This window comes from Tenrec ecaudatus, chromosome 16 (genome assembly GCF_050624435.1).
Source record: "Tenrec ecaudatus isolate mTenEca1 chromosome 16, mTenEca1.hap1, whole genome shotgun sequence".
Classification (NCBI taxonomy): Eukaryota; Metazoa; Chordata; class Mammalia; order Afrosoricida; family Tenrecidae; genus Tenrec; species Tenrec ecaudatus.
In genome coordinates, this window is record NC_134545.1 from 3517830 (window position 1) to 3538531 (window position 20702).

Genomic DNA, 20702 nt, shown 5'->3' on the forward strand with positions numbered 1-20702 from the left:
CCCGCCCACAATTGCTCTGAGGAGCTCTCTTGTACACCACACCTGGGGTCACTCTCCGGGGAATCATTTTGACAGGGAAAAGGCCAATCCCCAAAGATCGGGTGCTGAGTGATTCTGTGCTGAGAATGGTTTAGCAGAAGAGTGGTTACCGAGGGATCAAACAAGAGGGCGGCACTGAGAGGAGGGGGCAGGGCAGGACGGATGCGGATGAGAGGGCAGCACAGGGATCCTTGGTGGGGGAGGGGGCGCTGTCAGCATCTTGACCCTAGAAATGCCTCATGGACCACCCCGGATAGAACTGTGCAGAACTCCAGACACAAACACACGCCTGCAAACAAGCACTCCGTTCAACATCATCTCCGTGAACTACCCTGGTGTCAGCAGCCTGGCCGCCCACAGGCTACAGCTTTGTACAGTGCTACTACTGTGGGAAATGGGGCAGAGGCAATACAGCCCTCTCCATGGCGTTTCTTACAAGTGTCAGATTCTACACCGCGTTCCTTAAAACTTTCTAGTGGCAAAATAATAATAAAATAATAGCGTGTGTCCTTGAGATAAAATATCACACAAGCGGAAGGATTTTCTATAGAATGCCTGACCAATCCTGAAACCAATCCCACTGCCGTGCAGTCAAACTTCAGCTCAGAGTGACCCTGGAGGGCAGAGCAGACTGGCGCCCCAGGTAGGCTATCTGGGGCACTGAATCTGCCCTGAAGCAGATGGCCCCATCTCGTTCTCCGAGGAGTTGATAGTGGGTTTGAACTATAGACCTTGTGGCTAGCTCTGCAGCCTGAAACCCACTCGCCCTAAAACGGTCAAGGTTGTCAGGACAAGGAGACTCCGTGAGACAGTCAGCAGGAGCCTAAGGAGGGCATGACGACTGAACGGCACCTGGGGTCGGTCCCGGATGGGAAAAGGATGGGAGGTGAGAGCTGAGGAAACCCGAATGGAGCATGGACTTTAGTGAGTTATCGATCCATGGGTCAACCTTGGATCCTTCATTTTAACCAAAGCCCTAAACGGAATGCAAGAGGCTGGCCATGGGGGACACTGGGGACAGGGGCAGATGCGATTTCTGTGCGCCATCTTCACCGCTTTTCTCTGAAGCCCAAACAATTCTGAAATAATCGCTTAGTCTGAAAACTTTTGTAGAAACCGATATTGTTCCCACTAGGGCTAATGTCAAAGGTCATCATGGGTCACCTTTGCCCTGATGATACTGAGGGTCTCTTTCTCATGGTCCAGGAAAATGCCCCTAACCCATGGGAGAAGGGCTTTGACATCTCCTGCCTATAAATGCCAGTTTGCTCATTAATATGTAAGTAATCATTGACATGTAATTTGCTCATTAATATGCAAGAGGAGCATCTCGGGAGCTCCCCTGTGTGCTCTGGCCTGGTAGCATTAGGGGGATTCTCTAAGTTCAGAATGGGGAGGTGCGGGGGAAACCAGTCCTGACAGGTCAGAAGCGCAGCTGCTTAGGGTTCTGGACGTGACCAGGGATGTCAACAATGGAAACATGCCCGCAAGTACAACGCTGCCCGGAGGGCAGAGGGCTGTGGGGTGTGCTCTGTTCACACCGTCTCCAAGGCCCGGCTTGCCCCCTGTGAACATTCGCTGGAAAGGAAACTGCATTCTGCTTTCTAACCTCGGTGATTCAGTGCCTGAGGAGAAAAAATGGGTCAGATCCGATCGGAAGGCTGCCTGGCTCTTTGGTGTTAACTGGGTCGGATTCCGAAGCTGTTGGCCGTAAATCTGTGGCCCTGGAGGATTCGGGTGAGGGCACTTGGATGGAAAGTGGAGGCTTTCTGAAATGTACTGGTGAAATGGGCTGAAATGGGATTTATTTCTCAGGCTCTGCTTTCTCTCTTGATATATGTGCTTGTTTACCGCATAATAAAATAAGAAAGGACTTAAAAAAATACACACTCTGAGCTTTCTTGGGGAAGTTACAGGAAAATAGCAAATATTTGAAAGTCCTAATAAAGCAACATTCCCTAGCACCAACTGCATATACTATGGCTCTTGGATTGATCGCCACACCTTCAGTTACTCTGTCCGCATTTTTCATGCCGAAGAGAGGGCAGGGCGGGTCCGGCAAAGCTCAGGCCTCAAGTGGAAGTGCCCTTGCTTCTGAGTTGCATCTTCCCAGGTCCAAGAGTGTGACTCTCTGATGGCCGAAAGGACTTCACTTGAAGGCAATGCCCCTTTCTGCTTTCCTGGGTTAGTCTGTAGGTCCCCGGTACTGAACTGATTTGATTCCGGAAGGCGTTGAGCCCAGACCAGGCCTCGATGTTCCAGGAATGAAGGAAGACTATAAAACCAAGTCTGGCTGATTTCTGACTTTCAGAGTATTTTTTAGTTTAGCTTGAAATAGAGACGATCCCCAAACAATTGCACTTGATTTAGCGCTCTCTATGACCGAGGGCAGACATACATCAAAAACACAATTCGTACTCCCTCTCCACTCTGTGGAAATACGGAATCAGCCTTAGCATCGTGATTCTTCTAGCGTCTGGCTTTTCCCCATACACCACTGGATTTCGTCTGGTCACTCGCCATTCTGAAATCTTGAGAGGAATGTGAACACGTACGATACAGATTATGACACTCCTCAGAACAAAAGTATAGCCTGGAGTGACTTATTTTCATCCCCATGCAGTCAGTATAAGGGCACATGGCCATCCTGGTGAAGAATCCCAGCCTTTGCTGCTGCTGGATCAGGGTGGCTCCGTGGGTCTAAGAGTTCTGAAGAAAGTGGGGGGTCACACGCAGCCTCGATTGCCTTTGAATTCTGGCATTATTGGGAAATTAACGGAGTGCGTTCGCTGTAAAGGCCTTTTTATATTTTTGTTCAGTTTTGCCCTGGAACTCCGCTGAGTTTTCCATGGCGAGGCACCAGCATGAATCAATTGTTTCGGCCGTTATTTCCCGTGAAGTGCAATTTATTGGGGACAGAAAGCCGAATTTAACATCAGCAGGAAACTCTTTTGGAAAGCTCCAAGTGCAGAAAAGCCCAAATACTCCAGCACAGAGAGACGCCAGCCTCTTTGGGCGCGACTGGAGGTGTGTGTGTGTGTGGGGGGGGTATTCACAGGGGTAGCAGCTTGTACTTCTGCTAAGCCACGCCCAGAAAAGCAAACATCCACGCAGCTGCGAGAAGAGCTATTTAAAAGTGTGGTTTGTTCGAGCTAAGACCCCTGGTGGTGTAGTCCTTATGTGCTGGGGGCTGCTAACCTCAGGGTCAGATGCTCCAAACCACCAGCCACTGTGCCGGGAGAAAGAGGAGGCGGCTCTCTACTCCCATTAGCGTGACCGTCTGGGAGACCCTTGGGGGAAGTTCTACCTTGTCCTAAGGGGTCACTGAGTTGGAATCCACTCAATGGCAGTGTGGGTGGTGCTGGAACATGTCCAAGACAAGTTTAGAAACAGTACTTCGCATTCTGGCTAGACCTGAGCGTGTACACTGTACAGATAAGAACTCTCAACACACAGAATCCAGGAGAGATAAACCTCTCAGGACCAATAATAAGAGTAGCAATACAATGAGGGTAAAGTGAAGGTAGGGGGGGAAAGGGGAGAAAGGAGGAATCGATCGCAATGATCGACATACAACACCCCCACCTAGGATGAGGACAAAACAGAAACGTGTGTGAAGGGAGACAGCGGATGGTATAAAATATGAAAATAAAAATAATTTACAAGTTATCAAGGGTTCACAAGGGTGGGAGGGTAGGGGATGGAGGAGGAGGGGAAGGAGGAGCTGATACCAAGGGCTCAAGTAGAAAGAAAATGTTTTGGAAATGATGATGGCAACAAATGTACAAATGTGCTCGATACAATGGATGTATGGATTGCTAGAAGAGCTAGCTGTAAGAACCCCCAATAAAATGATTTATAAAAATAAAAAAATGAAATAAAACTGATGGTCTGCTCTGCAAACCTTCGGCTGATTGACAATAAGACATTTCAGGAAGGAGAAGGGAGAAAATGAAAGCCACAGGGCAGTAGCTGCTCAGCCAGTGACATCTGACAGCACATGCAGGCAGGAGTCCTTTCCTGTGGAGACCACTCACCCCCTCACCCCACTCCCTAATGTGCAGGTGCCAGGGTCACCAAGGAGACACGTCACACACAGGCTTTGGGTGGAACAGCGCCTCCATCCCTAAGAGACAGCACAGAGTAGGATCAGCTTCCACAGGCGCCATCAGTCCTCATGGGCAGAGGGTTTATCCTGCCAATCTTATACAGACAGACATGAAAAAACAAAAAACCCTTATGAATAGTTCTAGGTCTCAGACCCATCAGTTTTATATCCAACCATTTAATCTTAAATGGTTGGGGTTTTGTCCCTTTGAAGTGTATCAGTAGAAATAACAGGTTTCACATGCACAAAGCCAAGAAAACCCACGAGGCCACATGCTGGATTTCTATGACACTGCCCTCTGAATATCTAGCCACAGCAAAGGGCTGAAGGTAGATTAAATGGTTGATTAAACTAACAAAGGGTGTCCTCACTTCCAGACTTGAAGGGTGATTGAGAGCCATATAAATTTTCTCTTTCCAGGGGTCTCTACCTGTGTCTCTCCTACACAGAAGCCTAGGCTGCTTCACGAGTGGGTTTTATTAAAGTTTCCTCTCACTCTAATGGGCCCTCTAATGTAAGGTGACCAGACGTCCCGCTTTTGGCGGGACACTCCCGATTTTTAACAATTTTTCCCACATCCCGTGGTGTTTTTAAAAAGTCATGATTTTTGGAAAGAATGCACGATAAGCTAGGGTATATGGTTTTTGGCTGCCATGTGGCTATTTCACCAGGATATGAGTTTTATCAATGGTGTCCCGCTGGTGTCCCACTTTACCAATGTTAAAATCTGGTCACCTTATAATGGGATCTTTCCTCAGAGCCCAGTAGTTTTCCAACTACAGATCCTTCTTCCCAATGTCCAACTTAATCACCGCAGTCCCCAGGAATCATCAATGCACCTTGATTACATTTACCAACTTCAGCCTGAAGCAATTGGTAAAAATCTTCGATGTTTTCATCACTGGTTCTACAGGTTGGTGGACAGACTTAAGCAACAGTCGTATTAACTGGTTTTCCTCGTAGGCATACAGGTATCACCCCCCGCTGCAGACCAGACGGCGTTGTGCAGCTTAGCTATTGAAATGTTCTTTTTGATGATGGATATGATGTCATTTCTTTCCAACTTGGCAGTCCGAGCCTTAGATGACTGTAAAACTTGAATGAGTACCTGACTGAAAGCGGCCGCTGTCAGTCCACTTCTGCTCACTGATGCCGAGGGCAGCGATCTTGATGCAGCCCATTTCATTTATGACCTCTTCCGATTTTCCTACAAACATGCTTCCTAATTCTACACTGCAATGGATGGTTGTAGCAGTTCCTTCTCATGTTGAGCCCTGTAGCATTAGCAGATCAAAGTACCCAGAGCTTGATCTGTCCCTATCGTGGAAGCTGACTTTACCTGCAGGAAGGAGGCAGCCCCGCCTCATTTGGCGTTTCTGCTGGTCTGCAGGGCTCCTCTCCAAGCACAGTCTCAGACAATGTGGTTCGACTCTCTGTCCGGTCGTCAGTGTCTACGTTTTCAGAAGTGGCCCACCTCTTACCTTCTCCTAATGATACAACTGCTGCCTACACACCACACATACCCCACACCTGCCCGCTCACTAGGACTAGGACTACCCACATACTAGTACTTTGAACTGATTGCTTCTGGTCTGGCACCTGCTGAGACTTTGCCATTCCATCGCAGAGACACTGAAGCGAATGTTCATTTTTAACAAGATTCCCGGGTGATCCGTTTAGGTCCCTAGAGAGCCACACACATGTTTCTCGCATAATGGTAGCACCGTGTCAAAACCCAGAGAGCGACCTCGAGAGCAAAGATTGTGCATGGCCTTCACCGGTGATACAGTGTGTGGAGTGTCTGGTGTGTTTGTGATGTGTGTGATGTGTAGTGTGTGGTATGCTGTGTGTTATGGTGTGTGTATGTGTATCTCTGGTGTGTGTAGTGTGCTGTGTGTATGTGTATCTATGGTGTGAGTGGTGTGGTGTGTGTGGTACATGTGCGCTTGTGTGTGTGTGTGTATGTGTGTGTGTGTGTGTGTGATAGGTGTACTTGGGGAAGTTGCATAAAAGGTAGACTCCTCCCCATACATACCCTAGCAGGTTCCTGAGAATCTACAATTTTAAAATAAAAATATTTTAAAGGCAATCATCTTGCTGTTCTAAAGAATGATAGACAGTTTTTAGTCCTTCTTGGGTTTTTCTTTTCTTTTCTTAAACCATTATCCTGCTCCAATAAACTTTAAAGGCTGAAGGAAGAATGATTGTGTTGAGATCAGTATTCGTGGCCTGGAAGCTCTGCCGTAGCCTACCCACATGGGTGACTGTCTGAACTGCTGGTGATGCAGCTCCCAGGAGCACAGCTGCACCCGCGCTAGCCCGGAGCACAGAGGAGCAGGCGGGCGGGGCAGAAAGGCCTGGCAATCAGTCACTCAGGGATAACCCTACATATCCAAGCAGGACATTGTCCTCTATAGTAGGGAAGATGCCCAATCCCAACTACATGGACAGCCGCCCCTCCCACACAAATAATTCACTGCAGAGGACAGTACTGAAGCTACAGTTCAGGGAGAGGGACATCTGATCAGATCACATGGGAGCAAATGAAGGGGGAGGAAGAGAGAGTGGAACACATCCTACCCCACCAAGCCTTGAGGACGAAGTCCCTTCTCAGAGCAGCCAATCCACAGAGAGGACCCTATGGCCGGCCCCACTATGAGACACGACATCCCTCACTGACCCATGGCCTTACAGGGGACAACACTGGAGACACAGTGTGGGAATGGCACCTGATCTGACCCCACCACACTGAGGCAAAACACTAAAGGTGTGCAACAGAACAGTAAGGGGAAAAGAGCAAGGAAGTCCCGAGAAAATACCAAAAATAAAACTTGGGGGCCAGGGCATGGCACCCCATCAGACTCAACTGGGAAACACTTCTAAAGGTCAACAAACAGACCTTGAACTATTTACAGGCCTCTCTCTCTCTCTTTTAGGGGGGGGTCATTGTTTTGTTGTTATTATTGTTATCTTTTGTTGCTTTGTTGTTCTCTGTCTTGTTTTGTGCATATTATTATCTCTGCAGCTTTATCTAAATAAGATAGGTGGGATAAACAATCTGGAGGAGAAAACAACGAACCAATGGTTCAGGGGGACACAGGAGAGGAGAGGTGGGTAAAAGGAAGTGGGTGTTAACACACCCAGGGACAAGGGAACAACAAGTGATCCAAAATTGGTGGCAAGGAGGGTGTAGGAGGCTTGGTAGGGCTTGATCAAGGGCAATGTAACCAAGAGAAATTACTGAAACCCAAATGAAGGCTGAGCATGATAGTGGGACAAGAGGAAAGTAACAGGAATTAGAGGAAAGAACTAGGAGGCAAAGGGCATTTATAGAGGTCTAAATATAGGAGTGTATATGTAAATATATCTATATATAATGATGGGGAAATAGATTTATGTACATATATTTATAGATTTAGTATTAAGGTGGCAGATGGACATTTGGCCTCCACTCAAGTACTCCCTCAATGCAAGAATACTTTGTTCCAATAAATTGACATTCCATGATGCTCACCTTCCCCATACAATCACTGAAGACAAAATGGGTGCATGAGCAAATGTGGCAAAGAAAGCTGATGGTGTCTGGCTATCAAAAGATATATCATCTGGGGTCTTAAAGGCTTAAAGATAAACAAGCAGCCATGTAGCTGAGAAGCAAAACAACCCACATGGAAGAAGCACACCAGCCTGTGTGATCACGAGGTGTCTATGGGATCAGGTGTGAGGCATCAAAGAACAAAAAAATCATATCAATGTGAATGAGGGGGAGTGCGGAGTGGGAACCCAAAGCCCATCTGTAAGTAATTGGACATCCCCTTCCAGAAGGGTCGTGGGGAGGAGATGAGCCAGTCAGGGTGCAGTATAGCAACGATGAAACATACAACTTTCTTCTAGTTCTTTAATGTTTCACCCCCCCCCCCACACACTATCATGATCCCAAGTATACCTTATAAATGCAGCTAGACCAGAGGATATACACTGGTACAGTTGGGAACTGGAAGCACAGGGATTCCAGGACAGATGAATCCCTCAGGACCAGTGGTGAGAGTGGCGATACTGGGAGGGTGGAGGGAAGCGGGTGTAGAAAGGGAGAACCGAGCACAAGATTCTCAATATAACCCCCACCCTGGGGGACAGACAACAGAAAAGTGGGTGAATGGAGACATCAATAGTGTAAGACATGAGAAAATAATAATTTATAAATTATTAAGGGTTTGTGAAGGAGGGGAAAAGGGGAAGGAGGGGGAAAATGAGGAGCTGATACCAATGAGGAGCTGATACCAATGAAAGAAAATGTTTTGAGAATGATGATGGCAACAAATCATGCTTGACACAATGGATGTCTGTATGGATTGTGATTAAGAGTCGTACGAGCCCCCAATACCATGATTATTTTAAATAATAAGGGAAGATGACACTCCTCGCCCCCACCGCAGGTTGGAATGCGTAACAACGGCCTTGAGCCCAGCGCTGCTCTCATGTGATGCAGAGCCAGAAGGTGACTGTCTCTGCTCTCCATGGGTCCCCGTGAGTAGGAGCTGAAGCAACAGCAGCTAGCAACCACAGCCAGTTTCTCTTTCATTCAAAAATGTGCAAAATTTTCTAGTGGCTTCAAGCTGCACAATCCGCAGTTCAAACCCACCAGCTGCTCCGAGGGAGAAATCTGAAGCTGTCTGCTCCCATAAAGCTTATATTGTAGTCTCAGAACCCCCTCTATTGGGTCACAATGCGTCAGAATGGACTCGCTGGCAGCAGGTTGGCATCTAATGACTGTTTCTCATGTCATTAAATAAGTGTGAGCAGAATAATTTCCTCTAAATGTCTTCATCGTATTCTATTGATCCCCCTGCCCTGGGATCAATTCTGACTCATAGGGACTCTATGCATGGATTCTGGGCTGTAGGAACAGAGAGCTTCATTTGTCTCCACGGGAGCTGCTAGTGGGCTTGAACCACCATCCATGCAGTCACAGCGGGATGCCTAACGCACCATATTTTATTGCACTACTCCCTGTCACCAGGCATTTCAGTTGTGTCCTACCTGTCCCTAGCAGGGCAGGATGGAGAGCCAGTTTACCCATGCCCCACCCTTCCGACTCCTGCACTCAAGAGAGACCTCTGAGATACCTAATGGAACATACCGAAGGGGCTTCCAAAGGCTTGTGGGAAAATGGAATTCAGAGTTAATGAGATTTTCCCACATGCTTTTTGAAGCACCCTCGTGTATGTGTGTTAGTTATTCATGATTTAACTTTTAAAATAATTTGATTGGATGCAAATGTAATGTCTGCCATTGGACCACAGTGAGGTAACTTGTTTAGTGGATACAGGGTAATATTTTTATTATTCTATACCACGTTTCCTATATAGAGAAAATTCCACACATGCTACAACACAAAAACAAGTCGAGGAACTTAGTTGTTTCGACAACCCTGTTGACCTCCCCCAGTGAAAAATTAACTTTGGCCAATTGTGCTTTAAATAGCTTATACTTCAATATGAATGTGTTTCATAATAAACACTAGAATTATAAATGAAGAATAGGATCAACTCCTCTGCCCTGCCCTCCCCAACAAATAAACAAGCAAACAAAGAACCTCATTGGATGCATCAATTAGAACTTTTCAAGTTAAATATTAATATATCCAGTATTGTTTGGATGTTTGCTGTGTTGGTTTTAAATTATTTTTCATCTCAGTATTGTATTAATTGTATGTGAGATTACATACGCTTGTATGCCAGATCTACTTTAAAGCTATAGATGTTGTTTACAAGACTTAAGCTATAAATCTGTATGCAAATGCTAGATACTTATGAAGTACCTCGATTGAATTTGCTGCGACAGTCAACTCTTCCAGCCCCCTTGAGCTTGCACCCATCTGGAGTTGTTGGATCAGAAGGTGCTCGTGTGGAGGGCATTTTCTCAGACTAGACCAGAGACCTGTTGGCTATTTGACAGGACATAGGCAAAAGCATGCCTTTAGGTTCATAGTCCTGCAGCAGGCCTTGCTGGTCCTCCTGGCTGGAGTGGTTAGCACGGGTGTGGCCGAACAAGACTGAAGTGGACCGGAGACCTTTCACTGACTAATACCACCCATCCTTGGGCAGCAGCCGCTCAGGCTGAATCCAGCTGCACATTGGATGGATGTAGCAAGTGTTAGACTGCACAGCACACCCCCATCTCCTGTTCCTTAGGAAGGAACAGAATTCTCCCCAAGAGCCTCGCTGAGATAAGGAGTTTCGGTGACCCAGGAGGGACCATCAGAAGATGTGAATGAAGGTGCTGAAGTGGCCAGGGTTTCGTAGCTTGGACAGCATGACATGTGGTCCCTTTGTGACCCTGCATGAGCATTACTTCCATCCAGCAGAGTCTGTAACATGGGAGCTGGGGTCAGCGTCCCTGAGTGTCCAGCTCACTGTGAGGTTTGCTCTGCCCTGTGTGCTGTCTACAAGGCCTCTCCGGTCTTTGCTTTGAACCACAGGTGCCCTGTTTCACCGATGCTCTAAGCACAGGCTTACTGGGTCATCGGCCCCAGCTCGGCATTCCAAATACTAGTGTACTGCAGTTAATTACTTCTAGAATTATTTTCCAGAACAGTTTTCTAGAAGCAGAACATCTGGCTCAAATATTTTGCAAAATGCATAAGGCTTCCTAGTGGACACTATGTCCCGTCTATCCACCGACTCTCCTAGAAGCACTTATAGTTGTGTCCCCCGCACACTGACCGGGAAAGGTTCCATCCCTGCTGAAGATCTGCTTGCTGGGTGCACACAACTGGCTCACGGAACCTGTAAGCACATGACGCGGAGTGAAACCAGTCCATCCCCAAAGGATAAACACTGCATAAAAGGTTAAGAAAATGTTTATATACAAAGATATATATTGGATTCTCTCTCTCTCTCTCTAGCATTACCAGCAGTCTGAGAGGAAGAGATCGTAAATCCCTAGTGAGAGAACAGACATGGGTGCAAGGGAGGCAGCAGACTCAAAGGAAGAGGTGGCCACAAAGCGATCGAGGCAAAGGGTGACACCGTGAAGAGCACAGGCTGTTGTACAGCCGATCCTGCTGTCACCACAAGAACAGTCATTGACGGGTGGGGACATAGACACGCAGCTGCCTGGGGGAAGGTGAGTGGGGCAACACCCACAATCCATATAGGTTTGAGAGAGGAGGCTTCCACATGTGTAGTTACGTGTGCTGCCCACATCTGTGTGATTACAGGGGGGCACACAACACACAAAGATGCAACCACTCCTTAGCCAGAACCAGATACCTTGAGGGAATGAAGGGACCGGGGACACTCAGATCAAATGGTGCCCACCAACACAGTGTTCTCCAGCCTCCCGTGATAAGCAGACACTGGGCTCTTAAAAGCTTTGAAGTGGCCCTCTAAGGTACAACTGTTGTCTTCTCCCTTCTAGATTAAAAAGGGGTGTCTGTGTGTGAAGAAAATCGAAGATAGAAGGAAACCCCTCACGCAAAGACTAAAGGATCACGTAAAACCCACCCTCTGCCGCCCTGAAACCAGAAGAAGGAGCTGATGCCCACCTACTTCTGCTGAGACCTCTCTAAGGCATCACAGCAGGAGAGCGAGGTAAGTCGCTGTCCTCGAGTTAGTGCTGACTCACAGCACCCTCCAGACTGCAGGTCAGAGCAAACCTGTCCCTTCGGGTGTCTAAGACTGTAAATCTTTGCAGGAACGGACAGCAGCATCTTTCGCCATTCACTGACTGGTGGCTTTGAACCACCAAACTAAGAGTTAGCCACCCTGCTTTAGGTCCTGGATAGAGTAGGAGGAAAAGGTGGAACAAAACTCAAAATCAGGGGAAAAAAGGCAAGGCTTACTGGTCTGATGGAAACCCTTTATGGACGCCCTTCACACATCCTTCAAGCCTGTAGCTGAACTCACCCCATTGGCTCAACTTTCTGCCGAAGAGTAGGCAGGTGCCTAAGGTGAACAGGAACACCAGGGAGATAGAGACCCCTGAGAAGAGTCAACCACAGGAGACTAACGGGCAGCATTTGCTCAGAGAGAAAGCTCCTAAGGCAAAAAAAGGCTAAGGAACAAGACAGAATCGAAACAGGAAAACTAGGAAGCAAGTCGAAGCGTGCTCTTGTATTGTGGCGGGGGTTTTAATCAATGTCATGAAACATACATGAATTGTTGAATGGGAAACCAATTTGTTCCATAAACTCTGACCCAAACACAATACACAAAATTTCAAAATAGCTCTTCATTGACATATAATGTAGATATGGCAAACCCCTCATACAGAGTTTGTCCAAATGCACACACGTATGTCCCAGAAGTCCTCTGCCGTCTTCCCAGTCGTTTCCTTCCCGAGAGCAGGCTCCTCTCACAGCAGCAAGCTTCAGTCATCACCCATCTGTTCCGATGCCCTATGGAACTGCACCCACTGCAGGTACACGGTGTGGGCTGTCATGCCATTGAAGCGTTCTGCTGCGGAGTGCAGCAGTAGGTGGTTCCTTGCCATCACCGGACAGCACGATGTATCACAGTTCATCTCGCCACTCTGCTCCTGACGAGCAGCTGGGCAGTTTCTAATGTTTGACTAGTAAAAATGGCGCAGCTCTGAACATTCTAACACACTTCTTTTCTTTTTCACTCCGGCACACTGAAGGGTGGTAGGTACAGAGACAGCTGATGGGTGTGTTTTGGCTCCTACCTCTCTCTGTCATTGTCTGTTTAATTGTGGATCTAAGCTCTGCGTCTTGGCGAGTCACTTAAATGTGCTTTACTTTGCTTTATACATTTCATTTCCTGACTTTCTCCCCACGAGCACTTCTCTTGGTGAACATGTTCACATATTTCTGCAGCCATATGTCCTCAGCAGGGCTGTTGTCACATACCATCAAGTCGGTTTCACTTCACAAGAAGCCTACGTACAGAGCCGCACATGCTGCCTGGCCCTGTGCCCCGTTCTCCCCATCCCAGGAGCTCACTGCTGCAGCCACTGGCTCCCGCTTGTTTTGCTGACCCTCTACTGGACCAGGCATGACGTCCTTCCCCAGGAATGGTCCTTCCTGACAACCTATCAAATGGATGTGAGATGAAGCCTCACCTCCTTGCTTCTAAGGACAATTCTGGCTGTACTTCACCTAAGAACGATTTGTTTGTTCTGCTGGTAGTCCGTCATATTCTCCTTGTCTTCCTGATTCCTTGTCCTATTTTCTCATGTAAATGAGGTGATTAAAATTACCCTGTCCTCGGGTAGGAGGCCTCAAATCCTCAGACGGACATGTTTGCTCTATAACATTTACAAAGGTCTGGTGCAGCTGACTGTTCAATACATCATTCGATTTCTTGAATGCTGCGTCTTCTTTGGCGGTTGATCCTTGGATACTTCCATCTTTTCCATGATTATCACAAGGTTGGCTCATTGGCCTGCTTGTGCGGGATTTTGATTTCTTAATGTTGAGGTCTAATCACTTCTCAGTCTTTAGGGTAAGATCAAGTGTATGTTGAGGTCTACTCCATGGTGAAGGCTGTCATCTTTGATCGTCACCAGTGTTCCAAGCCTTTCTCCCTTTCAGCCAAGCAAGTCATGTTGGTTGTTTACTGAGTTTTCCTCCAGGCCTGCTCTCACAGTCTTGTTCATGCCTACCAGTTTCTCGGGGTATTTGCTCAGCATACAGACTGAACACGTATGGTACAGGGTACAAGCGTGAGACTCACCTTTCCTGGATTTTAACCACCCAGTACCACCATATTCTGTGCCAGTGCCTGTGGCTTGGCCTCTGTACCAGCTCTGCATCAGCACCAGGAAGTGTTCTGGAATTCTCAGTCTTCTCAACGGTATCCATCGTGTATTATGGTCCACACAGTCAAACGCCTCTACACATCTGTATGGCACTCTCGACCTTCCACCAAGCTCCAGCTCACGGCAACCATAGTATCCCTCGTTCCACACCCTCTCTGGAATCCAACTTGGACTTCTGGAGGCTCCTTGTCAATATACCACCGCAACCATTTCCCAATGATTTTCAGCAAAATTTTATTTGCATGTGCTATCAATGATACTGTTCGATAACTTCTGCATTCTGTTGAATCATCTTTCTTCGGCATGGACATGCATATGGATCTCTTCCAGTCAGTTGGCCAGGGAGCTGTCTTCCAAAGTCCCTGGCAAAGAAGAGCGAGGGCTTCTGGCAGGACAGCTGTTTGTTGAAGCATTTCAACTGGTAGACCATCCATTCACGGAGTCTTGGTTCGCCATCAATGTCTTCAGTGAAGTTTTGACTTAGTCCTTTAATGCCATCAGTTTTTGATCATGGACTACCTCTTGGAATGGTTAAATGCCAACCTATGCTTTTTGGTAGGTTGACTGTATTCTTTATATCTTCTTTTGATGTCACCTGTATTGGTCAAGACTTTGCCAATACACCAAATCCTTAAATATTGCAACTCGAGTCTTTTCTTCTTCTTCCAGAAGTGAACCTGCTGGACCACAAACGCGTGTGTTCTCGGTTGTCCAGTGATGCTGTTGCAGAAGAAAATCCCACAAGTGGCCTTCTCTAAACAACAGAAATGTGTTTGCTTGCTGTTTAGGAAGCTGGAAGTCTGGGTTCAGGTTGAAGATGTTAGGGAGACCTGTTCTATTGGGTCTGGGGGAAGATTCTCGTATCGCTTTCTCTAAGGGGCATCACTATTACCCCCCCTCCACCTCCATGCACCTCATCTATGTCTGCTTGTGAGCTTCTATGTCTACGCTGGTCCTTACAGTACTCAGCAATTGTTAGGTTTAGAACACAGGCTACACAAATAGGGCCTCACTCACATAAGAAAGAAAAGCTCGTTTCCAACTACGATCACCACTCCCCAAAACAGTGATGGGTATTCCAGTACATAAGAAGAAAGGTCTGGTGATCCCCTTCAGGAAATCAGCCACTGCAAATCAGATGGGGTCCAAAGGTCTGATCCCCTTGTGCAGGAGGATCACCTTGCACAGAGGACTGACTTGCCCACAGCCTAAGACAATAAGAGGTTAACAGAGTGGCGGTTTCAACTAGGAATGAGGTCGTTCCAGGCGTTCTCTGCTTCCTCTGCGGGATCATAAAGACCAGATAAAGTCATGGGCACAAGAGCTGGTCAACCCAGAGGAGCTCATGTCCATCTGTGGACCACACGCTCAGCTTGTCCACCATTGCAGCTGGGCTTAGGGTCTGCAAGTTACATCAATGCCTCCACTCTCTGAAATGTGAGGAGCACAAAGCATTGACACCAGAGTGGACCAGACCAGACTGTTGCCATCTTCCTTTGGTTTCGGCGGGCAGGGAGATGGTTAACTGTTTATGCCCAACAGGATTCATTTGAAACTGTGTTTTTCTCCTCAAAAGATGATTTCTACAGATCTATTCTGCAAGAGGACAGTTCATGTGCTAAGGCAGAGCTGTGGACACTGAGCCCCAGTGCACATAGTTTCTCGGGAACTTGCTGCGAGTCTCAGCGGGATCTCCCCTCTCTCCCGCTGCCCGAGCGTTGGTTTCCCTGACAGCACCTGCTCGCGGGTACCGACTTCCTGTTTTGCATGTTTGATTACCCCAATCCACACACTGTGCACGCCTGGTCTATGCGTGGTGCATGCTGATGCTGGGATGAGAAGGGGATGTTTGGTTTCTGGGGTGGCTGAGTTGGAATTAATACCGAGGTAACCTAGGAAACAAAGAAAGGATGTTCTTCTCTCTGAAGAAATCATCGGTGGTTGTCCCAGTGACCTCACTCACTAGATCTGGGGGACACAATTACACTTTTGAGGTGCACAGGGGCTCAGGGCAAAGGACAGCTGTGTTTGCAGGTATGTCTGCCCCAGCAGAGAGAGAAGAACCAGAGACATGGCGAGGAGCCTGCCCTGCTCCCCAGGTGCTTCCTGCAGCTCTGCCTCCTGCCTTAACTAGACACACCCACAGCTGTCCAGCTAGTGGCCACCCTGCAGGGCAGAATAGCCCTGCCCCGTGGGATTTCTGAGAGTGCAAATCTTGATGAAAGCAGACTGCCTCACTTTCCTTCCAGGGAACAGCAGGTGGGTTCAAACCACCAATGTTTCAGTGAACAGCTGGACACTTTTAAGTGCTGTCCCCCAACCCCCACCCTGGGACCGCTTCTGCCTTAAGAGGTTTGCATCCCTCATTCATCCTGATGGAGTGGTGCTCCTTCCAGGGGACCTGTGGAACCAGTGTGAACACCGCGGTGGGTTACAGACCACAGGCAGGCTCCTGTGAAGTCACATCTCACATCTCAGAAAGACCCATCACTAGGAAAGTGTGGCAGTTGCAAAATCTGTCCACTTGCGAGGGGGAGGGGTCTAGTCTGTCATTCATGTCACAGCCAATGAGGTTTCTCTGTAGGCATGGCCTTCTCCTGAGGATTCTGGGAACTCCTGTATTCCTTCCTGCAGGTGGGATACACACTCTCTGCTACACATTCCTGTTGACAAGTTACATGGAGCTATGCTGATGGAGCCAGAGTCCTGGAGCTGAAGGAGCCACATGGAGACCCACACCAGCGCTGAGATGCTTCCACTGCCACTGAATCCAAGAGACTTTCCACCCTCTGGCCTGTGATCTTCCTGCATTCAGCATCATTGCATGTGTTGGGTGAGTCTGAAGACGAATTTATAGACTGGTATCAGACATATGGGCTAATATCAGACTTACAGACTTGAACTGAACTGGGCTGGGATGTTTTCTTAATATACAATTTCTCTTTCATATAAAGCTGTTTCTTAAACACATGAGTGCCTCTGGATTTGTTTCTCTGACTGGTAGTCACATCCCACTGCTTCCATCCTGACATCTCTCTCTCACTCTGCCCCACCCCTTCTTTCTCATCTGCTAAAAACCTATGGGATCACACTGTGCCCACGCTGAATTCCAGGACAATCTCACCACCTGAAGGCCCTCATCACATCTGCAGAATCCCTTTGCCATGCCAGGCAGCATATACAAGGTCCCAGGGATAAGGGGACTGACATCTTTGGGGGAGACAGGATCCCTTCCTAGGAGACTGTGTTAGTCCAGTCAAAGAAAAGCTGGAGAGGGCAAGGAATACATGTAGCTCGGAACCCCTAGAGGGGCACAGTTCTTGTGGCAGCTCCTCTGTAGCCCCTTCAGACCCTCTCAGACCTCCATGCTGTGTGGACTCACTCAGAGTGTGGTTGTTACAGCACCCACTAGGAGCTCATACAGCTTGCTCCCTGAACTACTCACCCTCTCTCATGAACTTCTCTTCGTAAGCTCCTGGCTCAGAGTGTGGCTTGAACAAGAACAGGTGTTGCACAACACACATTGAATGAACAAACTCATGAGGAGAGAGCTGTAGATTCTGGCTAATGACTCCCCCTCCACCCCCCACCGCCCCAGTGTCCCTAACCATAGACTTCACTGTCCTGAAGTGCATGGTGTCCCCTGGGTTATCTGTGATTGTCAATGATTGGACAGTTATTTGATGATGCAATCACCTCATGTGATTACATGTGATCTGGTATGGCTGGTCAATCAGGTGTTAGGGGATTCGGGTGGAGTGCCACGTTCTTCCTGGGGTCCCAGTCCTGATCTGTCCTATGGGGTGCTTCCCTGGGATGTGGCCTGCTGCCACCTTCCTGTCTGACAAGAGATCAAGGAGAGAAGTGAGAAGAGCTGGAGAAAGCACATTCCCACCAAGAAAGGTGTGCAGGGAGCAGAGGACGTCCTTTGGGCCCGAGGTCCCTGCTCTGAGAACCTCTGAGGTCCATGCGAAGAAGGATGCCAAGACGTGGCGTTCTCTGAGGAACAGCAGGCCCGTGGATGGCGATGGAGACAGAAAGCTTTCAGCTGTGAGAGACTCTATTTGGGGAAGCCATCCATGGAGGGGAGGGTGTCTCTACTGTAGCAGCGCTGGACAGCGAAGACACCAATCAGAAGGGCCTGGCTCTATTCAGCCACTTTCCCAAGCACACAGACTGTCAGCTGATCGCCCTTGTTGCACACACCCCTCCTGCCCAGGCTACTGCTTCTCCTACATTGGAGTTGGCTCGGGGCGGCGCCGACCATGGAGCTAAGCGTTGCCGGCCCTATACCCTTGTCATGATCGTTGGCATGCTTGAGCTCATGGCTGTGGCTTTTATGTCACTCCACCTCATGAAGGGCTTCACCTGCTTCTGCTCACCTTCTCCATCACCAAACAAGATCCCTTTCTGTGTTAGTCCGCGTAGACTAGAGAAACAAATCCATAGACTTTCATGTGTGTGTAAGAAAAAGCTTTATAGAAAGAGTAATTGTGTATTACTCAGCCCAATCCAGTTCAGGTCCATAAGTCCGATATTAGGCCATATATCTTATACCCGTCTATAAACTCTTCAGGCTCACACAACACATGCAATGATTCCGAGTACAGGAAGATCACAGACCACTGGGTGGAAAGTCTTGTGGATAACATGAAGACAGAGAAGAGTGTATCTGGCCTCCAGTGAGCTATTTATCTCCTTCCTACCTCCAAATGAGGTCATCAAGCAGTGACCTGTTTGACGGGCTAGACTCCACCCCTTTGCAAGTTGACAGGAGATGATGTAACTGCCACAGGTGACAACACAATGGCAACTAATGGCAACTCTGAAAGGGCCTTACTGGGAGTTCCAAATCTTTATGGAGATTGCACCAATTGCTTTCCTCTGATGGAATAGGTTTTTGCTTGGTTTTACCTGTTTGGTTGTTCACTCTCGACCCATCAACCCATCATCTGACTGACTGTAAACTGTTCCTCACCAGTGGTGTGGAGCCAAGAATACATGTTTACCCTAAGCTATTAAACATGCAACCTGCCCAGAGCCAGAGGCCAGTTGGAAATCCAACACAGAGTGAGATTCCTCTCCTCCCACTGAAAAATCAGGTGGCCTTGAGCAGGGTCCCTGCTGCACTTGGCCTCAGTTTCCACATAGTGAAACGCAGATGGGAATTTCAATGACAAGCTTCCTTAGCATCCTTACTCTCAGGACTAAGTGAAGACAGGTGTGTAAAGCACCCATACAAAGTACCTAGCACGTAGCCCTCTGTGTACGTCATTGGAATGAAGTGTTGGTAGTGCTATCAGCAGGCTCTGTCCCGGTATTCCGTCTTTAAGGTCGAAGAACACCAGGAGGAGGAGGAGTGAGCTGGAGGGTAAAGATAGGAAGTAGCAAGAATATCCTGATTCGGTAGACAAAGGCTTGCCTGCAGCCCTGTGATGTTAGTTAAAAATGGAATTGGACCCAAAGCTACATCAGGAGATGTAGAAGCAAAAGCAGGGGAGAGCCTGTCCTTGCGTGGGGAATGCCAGCAATTTTGCCTGGGGAAAGCACTGGACTAGACCCAATATGAGCTTTACTTAGCTCCCACTTCAGTGTTCATTTGCTCCAGTTGAAAATGACCTAACTCTTAGAGGAAACCGGTCTCTAACATCTGAAGGGTCAGTAGGTGCAAAGGTATGGCAATAATATATAAAGATCCAAGCACAGTCACAGTGGATAGGAAAGATTGGCAAGAGAGTATAAGGGAGCCAGATACATTTTATGTTAGCATGCTAGCCTCAGGCCCTCTTGATGGTCCATGTGGATGTGGGAGAAGTGAGAGAATTTTTATTATCTTGGGATATTTATAGGTAGCCATAAGGCATTCATATTCAGTAGTTATATACGTCACAAGGTGGGTGGTAGCTACAGTAAGGTCCCTGAGCTCACGGGTCAGGAAACTTAATACCTGCATTGGGGAAAGTTATGAGGGGGACTGGGTGACATGGTGGAAGAGATAGCAACAGGTTGTCTGCTTCTGTAGGGAGAGAGAATCAACTATGCGCTTACTTTAAGGCAACATCGCTGTGAGGGGAGAATCTGTGGGCACAATATTTAAAGCAGGATAATGTACTTGGACTTGAACTTATGTTTCCTACTGGGGAATGCTAGCTTTCCAGAGTCCCTCTGTTATAACTTAGGGAATATAGTCCTCATCAAACTTCCCTCGGTGTGAGTTCCCCACACTTAAGGTGGAGAATAACAGCCATTGCTAAATCAATGCTTCACCCCAAGGCATATGCTACTGCTGCGCACCCAGTTGACTCCAACACAGAGTGACCTTAGAGGGCACGGTGGGACTGCCCCATGCAGTTTCCTAGACTGAATCTTCACAGGCCCAGAGCACTAGGTCTTTTCTACTGTGCACTGGCTGCTGGTTTTGAACCACCAACCTTTCAGTTAGGGGCTTAGCACTTCAGCAGTGGCACCACCAGGGCACCTCCCCAAGTTGTCCAGAGAGCATATATTCTATTCATCTGTTCTGTTTAATCATGTGAGATTTGCCCTTTGATAGGTCAAAATGGCCAAATGCCAGGAATTTCACACGCCTAAACTTAATAACAGCCAGAAACACTAAGCAAATATAACCAGCAAGCTACTGAGCAAAATTCACATGAATATATTTCATTTAGACACTCTTTATATTTAATAGATGTCATTTAAACACTCTTGATATTAGAACTTCAACATTTCAAATATTTGCCAGTTCCCTGAGGCTTGTTTTTGCTCAAAA

The 20702-nt window shown here is 47.8% G+C and overlaps 1 non-coding gene across 1 annotated transcript; it reads right to left on the reverse strand.

The window, feature by feature from the left end:
* Positions 1-4357: 4357 nt before the first annotated feature.
* LOC142430070 (small nucleolar RNA SNORA8) lies at positions 4358-4490 on the reverse strand. The gene has a single exon (XR_012780546.1). It is a non-coding gene; the product is annotated as a small nucleolar RNA SNORA8 (small nucleolar RNA).
* Positions 4491-20702: the final 16212 nt, after the last annotated feature.